The sequence below is a fragment of the Acomys minous genome (genome assembly GCF_964271855.1).
Source record: "Acomys minous genome assembly, chromosome: 3".
NCBI classification, from domain to species: Eukaryota; Metazoa; Chordata; class Mammalia; order Rodentia; family Muridae; genus Acomys; species Acomys minous.
This window is the reverse complement of record NC_140485.1, coordinates 78,614,646-78,628,249: the sequence shown is the minus strand read 5'-3', so window position 1 is coordinate 78,628,249 and position 13,604 is coordinate 78,614,646. Positions and strand designations below refer to the sequence as shown.

The window sequence follows — 13,604 nt, the reverse complement described above, 5'->3', positions numbered from 1 at the left end:
TTTCTTTCTTTTTCCTTTCCTTTCCTTTTCTTTTTCTTTCTTTCTCTCCTTCTTTCTTTTTAAGATAGGGTTTTTTTGTTTGGTTGTTTGGTTGTTTGGTTTGGTTTTGTTTTTCCAGACAAGGTCTCTCTGTGTAGCCTTGGCTGTCCTAGACTCACTTTGTAGACCAGGCTGGCCTTTAACTCACAGCAATCTGCCTGCCTCTGCCTCCCGAGTGTTGGGATTAAAGGCGTGCGCCACCACCACACTCGGCACTCAGGGAAATACTCACTGGACATAAACTTCAAAGAATTTCAACATACAAAATAGTTAAGTGGATTGTAGCCCCTATTGAAGTTGAGGTAAGGCTAGAAATTATAGTTGGCTATTTCCTCAGGCCAGGCAATTCCACAGACCTTTCTTTGGTTTAGACGCTTTGAAATTCGTTGGCCTGGCTAGGCACAGTGACACGTGCCTATGATCCTAGCACTAAGGAGACTGAGGGAATGTCCCAGGCCAACACAGGCTACCAAGAAGGCTTCAACTCACAAAACCAAAATAAACAAACAGAAAAGAGAAAACAAAAATACTGCTGGCTCACAGCAGGGTGAGGTTACAGAGAGGACAAACGCCAGTGACCTACATCGATTGAGAAATTGCAAAGTCACATGCCTATGTGTCACTGCGGGGTTGTTAGTGGGCAGGCCTGCCCGAACTGCAACGTTATTCTAGGGTCTTCTGGTTTGGGTTTGCATAGATGTGTGGGGTGTGTGTGTGTGTGTGTGTGTGTGTGTGTGTGTGTGTGTGTGTGTGTGTGTGTGTGTGTACAGGGGCTGTGGGGGAGGGGCTGGCGGTGGTGTTGAGCCAGGCTGGGGCAGGTAGAGTGACTGGGTAACAAAGCCAGAGTGTCTTAGCCCTAAGTAGTGGGGGCAGGGGTGGTTTTAACTCCCTGTAAGAGGAGCGATTTGCCTCTTTCCTGCCAGCACTCTGGGCCCCACGGAGATCTCTGGGCAGGAAGCACTAGAAACAAGGAATTCTCTGTCCACGGCCAGGGAGCAGCCAGGATGGGGAGGTGGATTAGGAGTTCCCCCGGAGGGGGCCTGCCCAGCAGTTGCCTCACGTTAGGGCAAGCTCCTGAGTGCGTGGGGAGGTGGGGTGGGGAGGTGGGGGCACAATACAGGGAGGTAGAGATCTGTTCATGCATTTATTCCTCGCCTTCCTCAAGCTCTCCCAGGAGCCAGGCCCATAGGCAAAGCAACTCTGTAGGACTCAGGGTGGAGAGAGAAGAGACCCAAGGTATTGGCCACCGGCTGTTTACTGAGGGAGCCAGGAAGTGTATGAGGGAGTTGATTTTCACAGGCAGCCTGCTGCAGTGGAGGCCACTGGCCCACAAGCTAAGCCTCACATACTGGACATATTATCTCACTAAATTACACCAGCGCATCAGTAGAGGAGGAACTGTTATTGCCCCATTTGCCAGAGGTAGCAGGCTCAGAGAGGAAAGCTGCTCCCCACCCCTAGGGTCACAGGGCCGAGAAACCACAAAGCCATTGCTAAAACAAACGACTGTCATCCCTGTGTCCTCCAGAATGGGATGAAGGTGTGCAGCTGTCAACTATGACACAGTGTGCAAATTGCCATTGAGAGGGACAGGCAAAGCCCAGTGGGAGTTCTGAGGAGAGAGATCAGCAAGGAGGGGAGCAGGGGGCCTTGGACCCGGGTGAATGGAGCTCGGATCTGAATATTTGACTCAGGAGGGCCTCTCCATGAGAAGGGAGTGCCTGAGCAGTGACAGGGAAGGGAGGAAACAGTAGTTCTTAGGTTTCCCCAGGACTGGAGAGCTGCAGGCAAAGGTGTGGCCAGCCTGTGTTTGCAGCCCCTTCCTCCCATTCTGTTTATTCTGTTTTATTTAGTACTTGAAAGAGATACCCAGTTGCTTTCCCTCCCTCCAGATAGGAGGAGTCTAGCTCCATCCGGATGATGGATGCTCACTGGTAGGCTTTGGAATCAGCATCCCGTCCTGCCTGCTGGAATGGGGGTGGGGGGAGGGAAAGTATCCGCCATTGGTCCATTGCCTAGGGTTTAGACCTCTGAGGCCAGGGTGGCTTCTGGTAGCCTTGCTGGAGAGAGGGCTCCCTAGCCCCACTCTGGATTACAGGTATCAAGGACCCTGGGAAAGGCCTCTCTCACCGTTGCTCATTGCTCATTGCCCGTAGTACTGCATAGAGAGTTGGATAAGGCCCCTAGAGGCCTGGGCTTCCTCCCCCTAAAGTGTCTCTGGGATTGAGAGACCTGAGAGATGAGTTTGCTTTTAGCGACAGTCACACTTACTGAGTGGGACTTACAGCATGTTAGATCAGTTACTATTGCCCCCTTTTACAGACCAGGACCCTGAAGCTCAAAGGAAAGCAATGGCATGTCTTTGTCACAAGCAAGGTGGCTGTGTCATTGGCTTCTGAAGGAGAGACGGGCTCGGCAAGGAAGCCTGCCCCCCCCCCCCCCCCCCCCCCGCCCGCCTCCTCACTCAGCTGCCTACACTGCTCCCCAGCCTCTCTCCCGTGCACTGATAGGTCACTCCCTGTCTGGATCCAGGGGGGCCGTTTAGGGAAAGCCCTGAGCTCAGAAATGTTCCCCAGATACGGCTCAACTATCCTGGATCCCTCCCAGGTATCCAGGTCCTTGGTTTCTCTGATGCTTCTCTGGCTCACATCAGGGCTAGAGTGGAAATGCCTTAGATTTTCCACTATATGGCTTCAGTCTCTCATATCTCTCCTCTCTCTCTCTCTCTCTCTCTCTCTTTCTCTCTCTCTCTGTCTCTCTCTCTCTATCTCTCTCTCTCTCTTTCTCTCTCTCTCTGTCTCTCTCATTTTCCTCCATAATCCTGGAGTACAGGAAAGGAAGTGTTTTGTTTTTGCTCGTTGGGATAAGGATAGCCCAGGTTAGAGCTCAGGATGGCCTTGAACTTCTGACCCTCCTCCATATGCCTTTTGAGTGCTGGGATTTCAGGCATGCACTGGCTGCCCCGGATTATGTCGGGCTGGGGGACTGAACCCAGGCCTTTGCACATGTCAAGCAAGTGGTGCTGAGCCCTAGCGTCAACCCTGATTGTCCCTTTGTGTGGGTGGCTTCACTGGGGCCCAGAGAAAGTGAATGACTTATCCAAAGGTACACACTTCCCAGAGTAGAGCCAGACTTCGGTGCTCAGGAATTCAGCTCTTTCTTCTCATTGCTGGGAGCTTCTGAAATGTTCTCTGAGCTCTTCCCCACTGCCTGTACTCTCTCCTTGATCTAGGTGTATATGTGCGCGCGCACATGCATTTCATGCCTCCAGTCCAGAGTTGCTCAGACTTCCTGAGATCTGCAGCATAATGCCTCCTGTATTTTTATGTATTTATTTATTTAGTTTTTCAAGGCAGGGTTTCTCTGTGTAGCCTTGGCTGTCCTACACTCGCTTTGTAGACTAGGCTGGCCTCAAACTCACAGAGATCCTCCTGCCTCTGCCTCCTGAGTGCTGGGATGACAGGCGTGCGCCACCATGCCTGGACCTCCTGTATTTTTAGGTTGCACAGCTCCAGCTCCAACGCCCTGCTTGTTCCGTCTTAGCCGATGTAACAGGGCTGGGCTTCCCTCTGATGGGGGTGGGGGAGTTCCTTCTGTGAGCTGCTAGAAGCATGGGTCCCGGCTTGCTCTCCAAGGAGCAGATGGGGAAACCGAGGCCCGGATCAGCACAGTAGCGCCATCATGTAGCTAGAGAGGCACAGCTGGGAATAGGCCGGGCCGGGGCTGATGGAAGCTGGCTTTTCTCTGCAGGAAGCCAAGACTTTGTCTCTCTGAGTGGAAGTAGGTATACTCTATAAATGACGGTGTACGTTGGACGTTTACTGTGCGCTCCATTTTGGTCCCAGAGTAATTTTGCTAAGGGGCTTGGGGGTTTTCCAGAAAAGTGGCACCTGGTATGAGCCAAACCCAGAGGTTTGGGCTTCTGAGAGCACTGGGGGCTCTTGCTAAGCACGGCTGGGGTTACGGGTGATGGTTGTGCAACTCTGTAAATACACAAAGAGCTTTTAAGTTATGCGTTAAAGGCGACAAGCTTACGGCAGGTGGATGGCCTCTCTTTCTCTCCCTTAAAAAGGAATAACTGGGGGTGTCGGAGAGATGGCTCAGCACCTAAGGCTGCTCTGTGTAGGACCCTGGTCAGTTTCTTGTCCCCACATGGTGGCTAACAACTATCCCTAACTCCAGTTCTTAAATCTGGTTCTAGGGGATCCAATGCCTTCTTCCGGCCTCTGAGGGCACCAGGCATGCGCACAGTGCACATACAAACAAGACACTTGCACACAACGAAATAAATGCTTTTTTTTTTAAAAAAGGATGGTTTGGATTAGGCCACACCCCTCATGTTAGGGCTCAGTGGATTTGTTGAATCAATGCATTAGTGAGCAGCACATCTTAAAAGCACGTTTGTTGCCTGGCATGGTGGTGCACACCTGTAATCCCAGCACTCGGGGAGGCAGAGGCAGGCGGATCTCTGTGAGTTCGAGGACAGCCTGGTTGAGTCCGGGACAGCCAAGGCTACACAGAGAAACCCTGTGTCAAAAAAAGCACGTTTGTTCTTCATAGCAGCCTCGAGAGAAGGTAGGACGAGAAGAACAGCCCCAGTTAACAGGGAAAGAAACGGAGGCTGAGGAAGATGAAACGATCATCTGGAGCAATTTTGAGTTTTATAGAGTTGGCATAGGTGCCCTCCTCCCCCATTTAACCTTTGCCTCACTAAGGCTTGGCCGAATACTTTTTCTGCAATTGCCACAGCCACTGGGGATGTGCCATTTAACATGAACAACTGTCCCTCTTTTCTAGTAGTCGAGAGACTCTGACAAAAAGCCAAGATAAAGTGGTTGGTGCTGGGAGGTGCACGCAGGGACTGTGGGTATGGGTACCCAGGCCTGGAAGGACAGAAACCACGGCCCCATGGCCGGGCTGGTGGACAGTGGACTGGTCCCAGCCACTTGAGACTCCGTCGCGTCCTCTTCAGTGGTTACTGTTGCATGAGTCAGTGAAGTGACCACATTAGCTCAGGGGCGCGTCCTGCTTTGGCTGCTGGGAGTTGCTTTAATGTGACGGCGGCGTGCTTCTGCCTCAGCAGTGGATCACAGTTTGATCTCGGTGCTCCTTCGCTGCTGTGGGTTGCCGAGAGATGCTTGTTTTCCTCTATGCCTTGATTTGACCATCTGTGGCCTGGAGTCAGTGATGGTCCTTACACAGGCAGCTCTGCTTACTTCTGTGCCTGGTGCACAGTAGCTGATTCTTACTGTGTGGTTGAAACCACGAGGATGGTTGAAAATCAGATATTGGAGTCTGATGGGACCAGTGAAGCCAGTGAGGGCTGTGTGATTGCTGGTAATTTCCATACGCGTTTGGCACGTGGCAGTTCACCGACCATGCGCCCCAACCATCACTGTGCACGCTCTTCAGAAGAGTCAATAAGGGAGGTGGCAGCATCTCCATTGTACAGATGGTCAGGCTAGTTGCCCCTCATGGCTTTGGCTTGGGTCTCCCTGCTTTGAAAACTGCCAAGGTGCTGAGGGACCTGCTTGTGGGAGCAGCACAGCACCTTAGATTGGGCTGGTTTTTACCCTGGTTTTTACTTTGTGAATGTTGCACAGTGTAACTCTGAGCACAGAGTGACAGAAGCACACGCAGGCTGGAAGTCCATATGTTCAATGTGGTTGGGGCAACTGCCTCCCAGGCTTTGGGCCCAGGATCTTGGGAACTCTGAGCTCATGGTGTCTTTGTTTGTTCCATAACCAGACAGCACCAGACAGCACCGGGTGGTGGTGGCGCATGCACCTTTAACCCCAGCATTCGGGAGGCAGAGGCAGGCGGATCGCTGTGAGTTCAAGGCCAGCCTGGTCTACAAAGCGAGTCCAGGACAGCCAAGGCTAACACAGAGAAACCCTGTCTCAAACAAAACAAAACAAAACAAACACAAAAACAAAAACGGAAACCAGACAGCTTTCAACACCTAGATTCAAAATTTCCTTTTCTTATTTATTTCTTGCTTTCCCACTCTGGACCCTGTGGTTGTGTCTGGAGAAGGACATTCTCCACTTGCTCCTTCGTTGAGCTTTGAATAAGTCACACATATTCGTTGAGCGTGTCCTGCACCCTGGAGTGTAGAAAGTGAACGCTATGGGTAAACACACGCTGTCTTCATGTCCAAGAATTCACGTGCTTGGGGGCTGGAGAGATGGCTCAGCGGTTAAGAGCACTGGCTGCTCTTCCTGAGGTCCTGAGTTCAATTCCCAGCAACCACATGGTGGCTCACAACCCTCTACGATGTGATCTGATGTCCTTTTCTGGCCTGCAGGTGTACATGCAGACAGAGCATTGTATACATAATAAATAAATAAGTCTTAAAAAAAATAAAAAGAGAGAGAGAGAGAGAGAATTCACGCGCTGGCCTCCTAGCTCTGGGTGCTGGCTTTAAGGTGGGGCTTCTGGGGGTGAAGACTCCTCCCTCGTGAGGGGTGTGCCTACCTGCTCTTATGAAAGATCCCCGAGAGCTTGCTTCTGTCATGTGGGGACATGCTGGAAGAAGGTGCCAGTTATGTACCCGAAAGTAGAGTCCTTACCAGACACTACATCTGCTGCCACCTTGATCTTAGACATTCCAGCCCTTGGAAGTGCGGGGAACAAAGCCAGCTGTTGATGGTATTTTTGTATAGCAGCACCCCTCAGGGACTGGCAGTACCTGGCTGGTACAATGAGCAGAGCTTTCTATCAGTCTCTGCTGGTTCCCAGGGTACAGTGAGGAAGGGGTCTCTTGGTTCCTTGGTGTGCAGGGTGATTTTGAACTTGGAAAAGTGCCTCTCCTCTGAAAGCTGGTGGGTTCTGGGAAGTCAGTCTTACGCCGTGGCCCCAGCTCTGCCATGGTCCTGCTGTGTGACCTTAGTCTAATCCTTGCTTGTCTCTGGTCTTCTCTCTATCTTTCACATGAGGATTTGGGTTGAGATAGGAGGTAGTCCCTCGCATCTGTGAGACACGCATGCTCATAGGAGGCCAGCCTTTCAGCAAAGTCTTTCTTGCCCAGCAGATGCTTCTTGTCCCACGGGGCCTGAGGGTGGTTTCTGTCATCTTTACCACCTTCCCTGCCTTTCTCTCTTCTTTCTCCGCCCAGTCTCTGGTTCCTTGCTCAAGTGACACAGCCAGACAGTTGGCTGACTGTCTAAGCGGCATGGTGTGTGTGTGTGTGTGTGTGTGTGTGTGTGTGTGTGGTTGGGGGAGGTCCTGGTTGGTCCTGATACAGAGCATTCCAGTGTTGGAAAGTTGAGTAGTCCCTGACCCCAGGCAGTGCAGGGACCTCTGGCCTGGGCTAGCATGTTTGGGAGGAGCCTCTTTGAGTCCTTCTGGTCCCAGACTCCTGCTGTGCGCTGCCTTGCCTGCTCCTGCAGCTCTAGGCTCTGCCATTTGGCCCTGGCACCAGGACTGGTTCGGCAGGTTTGACCACACCCGTGCGTGTGTGCATGTGCAACAGGAGGCTGGGCCTGGGGCAGGCCAGGCCAGAGGAAGCTATGCTGCCCTGCCCTTGACCTCCGCCCTCAAATCCCAACCTCCCCTCAGCTAGCTTTTCTGTCTGGGCTGGGCACTTATTTCCTCAGCCTGACCCTGTGGGTAAGTCTAGTGCTTTCGCGGGTATCAGTGTCTTAATCTGTAGGGCTTTGGCCTCAGTGATCTCCAGTCATACTCTGCCATTCCAACTAGAGCGTCGTCAAGTCTCTGTGTTCTTGGACACAGCTGTGAAATATTGATGGCCCTAAGTTCTGAATGGGAAAACAAAAGCCTCGCCTCTCACTGGCTTCCTGCAGATGCTAGGATCGGCTGGAGTCCCAGTGAGTGTTTAGTGTCTTTGGGAAGTCACTTCTTTCTGTACTGTGACCCTCTCAGAACAGGGGAGGGCTTTCCTTAGGCCCCTCCCCTCCCCACTTCCCCAGCTCCTAATGGCCAGGAGCCAGGCTTTCTGAGCATCTCCGCAGGTGCCAGGTCCTGGTCTGCAGCCAACCCAGCCGCCAGTTCATGGGTAGGGAGAAGCAGCCCATCTTTGCTGCAGTAAGCTGGGCCCCCTCGCGGGAGGGAGAGCATACACACAGGTTGCCTCCCCTGTCCTCAGAAAAACGTAGGTTTGGATGATGTATAGGTTGGGAGAAGGAATAGGAATGAGAAGAGGATGCTCCTGGCCTGGGATGGGGATGCTGGTAGAGAGAGGAGGAAACCGGAAACTCCTGTTGACCTAGCGTCTCCCCTATGCTGGCTCCATCGGTTGCTTTGCATATATTGCACACTGACTCCTGTCCAAGTGGCGGCAGCCAGGGAAGCTTTGTAGAACACCTGGCCACTTCACTGCCTCTTCTGTCCTTAGAATAGACTTCAACCTTCCCGTGAAGGTACCAGAGAAAGGAGCTCCCCGACCCCTTACACAGTATTTCTCCCCTTTGGTCACTTAATTGAGCCACAGGAGTTTTCTCTTTGTTCATTTAGCGAATTCTCACCTCAACCTTTATATCGGTTGTTCCTGTCACTTAGAATTCTTTCTCTGACTCTTTTTGTTTGTTTGTTTTTGAGACAGGGATTCTCTGTGTAGCCTTGGCTGTCCTGGAACTCCTCTGTAGTACAAGCTGGCCCTGAAATCAGTCAGAGAGCCTCTTGCCTCTGCTGTGAAGTGCCCCGGCTGCTTACTCTGGCTCTTTGTAGCCTTGGCTCCTTACACTTTTTTTTAAAAAAATATTTATTTATTTATTATGTATACAATGTTCTGTCTGCATGTACACCTGCAGGCCAGAAAAGGGCATCAGTCACATTACAGATGGTTGTGAGCCACCATGTGGTTGCTGGGAATTGAACTCAGGACCTTTGGAAGAGCAAGCGGTGCTCTTAACCACTGAGCCATCTCTCCAGCCCTGGCTCCTTGCCTTTTATGTCTCGGCTTATTTAATTTCTCCATCCGACTCACCCCACACTGCTTTCTCTTTGCCTTCCTCCCGGTTTTGAGGTGATAGGATCTTGCTATGTAGCTCAGGTTAGCCTTGAATCCATGACCGTCCTGCTCAGACGAGGGGTTACAGAGATAAGCTGCCATACCTGGTTTATCGCCACATCTCAACCCTGTGCTCATCACGATTTATGGTTATTCATTTAATATTTCATGTCAGTTCTTTTTTTTCTTTTTAAAGATTTATTTATTTATTATGTGTACAATGTTCTCTCTGCAAATACACCTGCAGTCCAGAAGAGGGCACCAGATCACATCATAGATAGTTGTGAACCACCATGTGGTTGCTGGGAAATGAACTCAGGACCTTTGAAAGAGCAGCCAGTACTCTTAACCTCTGAGCCTTCTCTCCAGCCCTTCAGGTCCATTCTTAACTTTACATTGTACGACACAATATAGTAAACACTTGATGGAGGGGATGAGAGCTCTGGTGGGTGCCTGGCCTGCAGCATCACTCTTAGCAGGTGCTTGGTAAATGGCGGCTTTTTTAGAGGCAATTAACATGGAAGTAAGCTTAATGCCCACTTGTGCATGGTGGGAGGGTGCAGCATCGACTGCAGCTGGAAAGCCAGGCTGGTGTTGGATCCTTGTGATCCCCGATGCCCAGCTGCGGTTTACAGTATCTGAAGAGCGGTGCCCAGAAATCATTGCTGATGGGGCTGGAGAGACGGCTCAGTGGTCAAGAGCACTTGCCGTTCTTCCAGAGGACCTGGGTTCAGTTCCCAGCATCCACATGGTGGCTCATAGCCATCTGTAACTGCAGTTCCAGGAATCCAGTGCCTTTTTGTGACCTCGGTGGGCAAAATACTCATGCACATAAAATTAAAAAAAAAAAAGATAAAGATAAATCTTTTTTATTCTTTTTTCTTTTTTTTGGTTTTTTGAGACAGGGTTTCTCTGTGTAGCCTTGGCTGTCCTGGAGTCACTTTGTAAACCAGGCTGGCCTCGAACTCCCGCGATCTACCTGCTCCCGAGTGCTGGGATTAAAGGCGTGCGCCTGGCTAAAAGAGATAAATCTTAAAGAAAGAAAGTTATCACTGCTGGCCACTAAGGTAACTGCACAGCACTCTCTCTCTCTCTCTCTCTCTCTCTCTCTCTCTCTCTCTCTCTCTCTCAAATATTTATTTATGTATTTTATGTTGTTGAGTGCCATATTTGCATGTATGGATGCATGATAGAAGAGGGCAACAGATCCCATTACAGAGGGTTGTGGTTGTGAGCCACCATGTGGATGCTGGGAGTTGAACTCAGGACCTTTGGATGAACAGTCATCTCTGCAGCCCCCTGGACAGCTTCCCCCACTCCCCTGCTTGCTTTTTTTTTTTCTGAGACAGGATTTCTCTGTGTAGACCTGACTGTCCTGGACTTGCTTTGTAGACCAGGCTATCCTTGAACTCACAGAGATCCACCTGCCTCTGCCTCCCCAAGTGCTGGGATTACAGGTGTGCGCCACCGCACCCTGCTCTGGACAGCTCTCGTGAAAGCCTAGGTGTAGCCGCTCTTTATTCAGAGGCTCCACGCTGTACTATGGTGTGGGATAGATAAAGGTAGACCTGGAGAGGGACAAGCTAGCCCCTCGCTGATGTGGCTTTGCCAGCCCAGGAGGAGAACTCAGGGGGGCACATGCTGAGCACTCGGTTCTGGTAGCTCCTGCAGTATTCTCTCTCTCTCTCTTTTTTTAAAGATTTATTTATTTATTTATTTATTATTCTGTGTATAGTACTCTGCCTGCATGCACACCCACAGGCCAGAAGAGGGTGACAGATCACATTTCAGATGGTTGTGAGCCACCATGTGGTTGCTGGGAATTGAACTCAGGACCTCTGGAAGAGCAGGCAGTGCCCTTAACCGCTGAGCCATCTCTCCAGCCCCTCCTGCAGTATTCTTGAGGGGCAGATGATAGGGTGGCCTAAGGGGTTGATGCTTTGATTGATACCCACCCCCCACCCCCCCCAAGGCCTGTGCGGCATCTGCTGGGTTCATTCACAGCTCTGGGTTTGCTGCTCTGTCTGTAAATGAGTTGGTGTTAGTGTCTGCCTTCCAGGGTCCGGGTAAAGGTTGGAGAGGTAGTGCAGGCAAGGCCAAGCAGAGAATGGCATTTCCTGGGCTCAGTGGGGGCAATCTGGGCTCTTTCCTTCAGCAGTTCATTCAGAAAGGGGAGAGGGGAGGAGAAGAGAGAATCTTTGTTAGGGTTACTATGGCTGTGATGTGACCAAAAGCAGCTTAGGGAGGGATGGGCTTATTTCACTCACGGGTCCATACAACGACTCTTTAACATCAAAAGCAGTGGGGGCAGGAACTCAAACAAGGCAGAAACTCGGAGGCAGCGGCCATGGAGGAATGCTGCTTACTGGCTTGCTCCCCTTGGCTTGTTCAGCCTGATTTCTTTTTTTTTTTTTTTTTTTTTTTTTTTTTGGTTTTTCGAGACAGGGTTTCTCTGTGTAGCGCTGGCCATCCTGGACTCGCTTTGTAGACCAGGCTGGCCTCGAACTCACATCGATCCACCTGCCTCTGCCTCCCGAGTGCTGGGATTAAAGGCGTGCGCCACCACGCCCGGCTGCATTCAGCCTGATTTCTTATAGAAGTCAGGACCTCCAGCCTAGGGGTGGCCCCACCCACAGTGGGCTGGATCCTTTCCCCCATCAGTCACTAAGAAAATGCCCTACAGCTGGATCCTATGGAGGCATTCCCTCAATTGAGGAGTCTTCAAATAACCCTAGCTAGTGTCAAGTTGACATAAAACTAACTAGGAGCGAGAGGTAACTACGGATGCAAAGGAGAAAGTGACTGAAGGGCCTTAAACAGGATAAGATTTTAGAGTGGCCTGAGTCTGCAAAACATGCTAGGGGCAAAAGAAGGAAAGTGCAATAACAGGGGGCGGGGCAGTATCCTGTTCAGCTCCTGGACCAGGAGCTGAGGTTGGGAGCAGGATCCCCTGCAGGGCATAAGGCTGGGAATGAGTTGAACAGCCTTCAGGAAGGTGATGGTGGCATGGGTTGGCTGAACATGGCTGAGGACAGGAGTGAGGATCAGTGGGAGACGGTGCCAGCAGACAGGCTGTCGGTACTGGGCTAACCTCAGGTATATGAAAGTAGAAAAGAAGAGACAGTTTAAGGAGTATGAGGGAGAGTGGGTCAGCAAGGGGGGCCAGCTCTGTGGAGGAAGGGAGGAGAGGCTGTGGGGAACTGCAGGGCTCCCAGTGGCTGGCTGAGGGATTGTGGTGAGAATGTGGACATCTTGTGGGTCTTGATGGCCTGCTCGACTTTCTTGGCTAATGAGATGTTTCTTGATAAACCCTGTTGTTCTGACTCTTTTTGTAGTCAGTTTAAAAAAAAAGTGTGTGTGTATATATATGTTCTTTCTTTCTTTCTTTTTTAAAGATTTATTTATTTATTATGTATACAGCATTCTGCTTGAAGGCCAGAAGAGATGGTTGCGAGCCACCATGTGGTTGCTGGGAATTGAACTCATGACCTTTGGAAGAGCAGTCAGTGCTCTTAACCTCTGAGCCATCTCTCCAGCCCTCTTTCTTTCTTTCTTTCTTTCTTTCTTTCTTTCTTTCTTTCTTTTTTTGGTTTTTTGAGACAGGGTCTCTCTGTGTAGCCTTGACTATCCTGGACTTACTTTGTAGACCAGGCTGGCCTTGAACTCACAATGATCCACCTGTCTCTGCCTCCCAAGTGCTGGGATTAAAGGTGTGCACCACCACACCCGGCCTAAATTTTATCTTATTACTTTATGGGTACTTGCTTCGCATGTATGTATGTCTGTGTACCACATTGCATGCCTGGTGCTCTTAACCTCTGAGCACTCATGTTTGTTTTTTGGAGACGTGGTCTTAGGTAGCCTGGGTTGGCTTTGTACTTTCTGGAAAACCAGAGTGACCTTGATGAGCTCTATCCGCATCCTGCAGCCTCCACCTCCCAGGTTCATTTTACAGGCGTGGGCCACCCTGCTTGGCTTTGCTCTAGCTCCTGATGTGGGAAATCCCCCCCAAATCCCCCTAGTGATTGCCTCCTCCTCTGGAGTCAAGAGAGCCCTCCATGGAGACACTCCACACGGCCTGGAGACTTGGCAAGCAGAGGAATGGCCATTTGGCTAGTAGGTGGCAATGCTGGGACTCTATTTGGAAGCCGTTTTTCAGAGTCCATCAGTTTCCTTCCAAGTGTGTAGAGCAATTCCACTTAGCAGAATGCTTTGTGTGATCCAGGGCTTTGGATGGGGCTGGGCAACTTTTCAAAGGTGGCGGGAGGCTGGCGCCTGCCCACTTCTTTTGTTCTATTTATTTACATTTTGTTTTGTTTTGTTTTTGGCTTGTTTGTCTGTTTGTTTTGAGGTAGGGTTTCTCTGTGTAGTCCTGGCTGTCCTGGAACTCACTCTGTAGACCAGGCTCAGTCTTGAGGTCTGCCTGTCTCTGCCTCCCAAGTGCAGGGGTTGGGATTAAAGATGTGCGCTGCCAACTGGCTCTCCTTTTGTTTTTTGATGAAGTGTGGGCTAGCAACCCCAGGTCACAGATGTTCCAGTTATTTTCCCCTCAAGGACAACCGGGGTAGGGGTGCAAGAGAAAGGGGAAGCGCAT

General features: G+C 50.8%; 1 protein-coding gene and 1 long non-coding RNA gene across 3 annotated transcripts in view; one reads left to right on the top strand and one right to left on the bottom strand.

Annotated features, from left to right (window-relative positions):
- LOC311594194 overlaps positions 1-13,604 on the bottom strand; it is a 522,815-nt gene that overhangs the window by 224,028 nt on the left and 285,183 nt on the right. The gene's annotated exons all lie outside the window — the stretch shown is intronic.
- The window catches only part of EPB41L1 (erythrocyte membrane protein band 4.1 like 1), a 130,669-nt gene that overhangs the window by 18,011 nt on the left and 99,054 nt on the right, over positions 1-13,604 (top strand). The window lies entirely within an intron of this gene.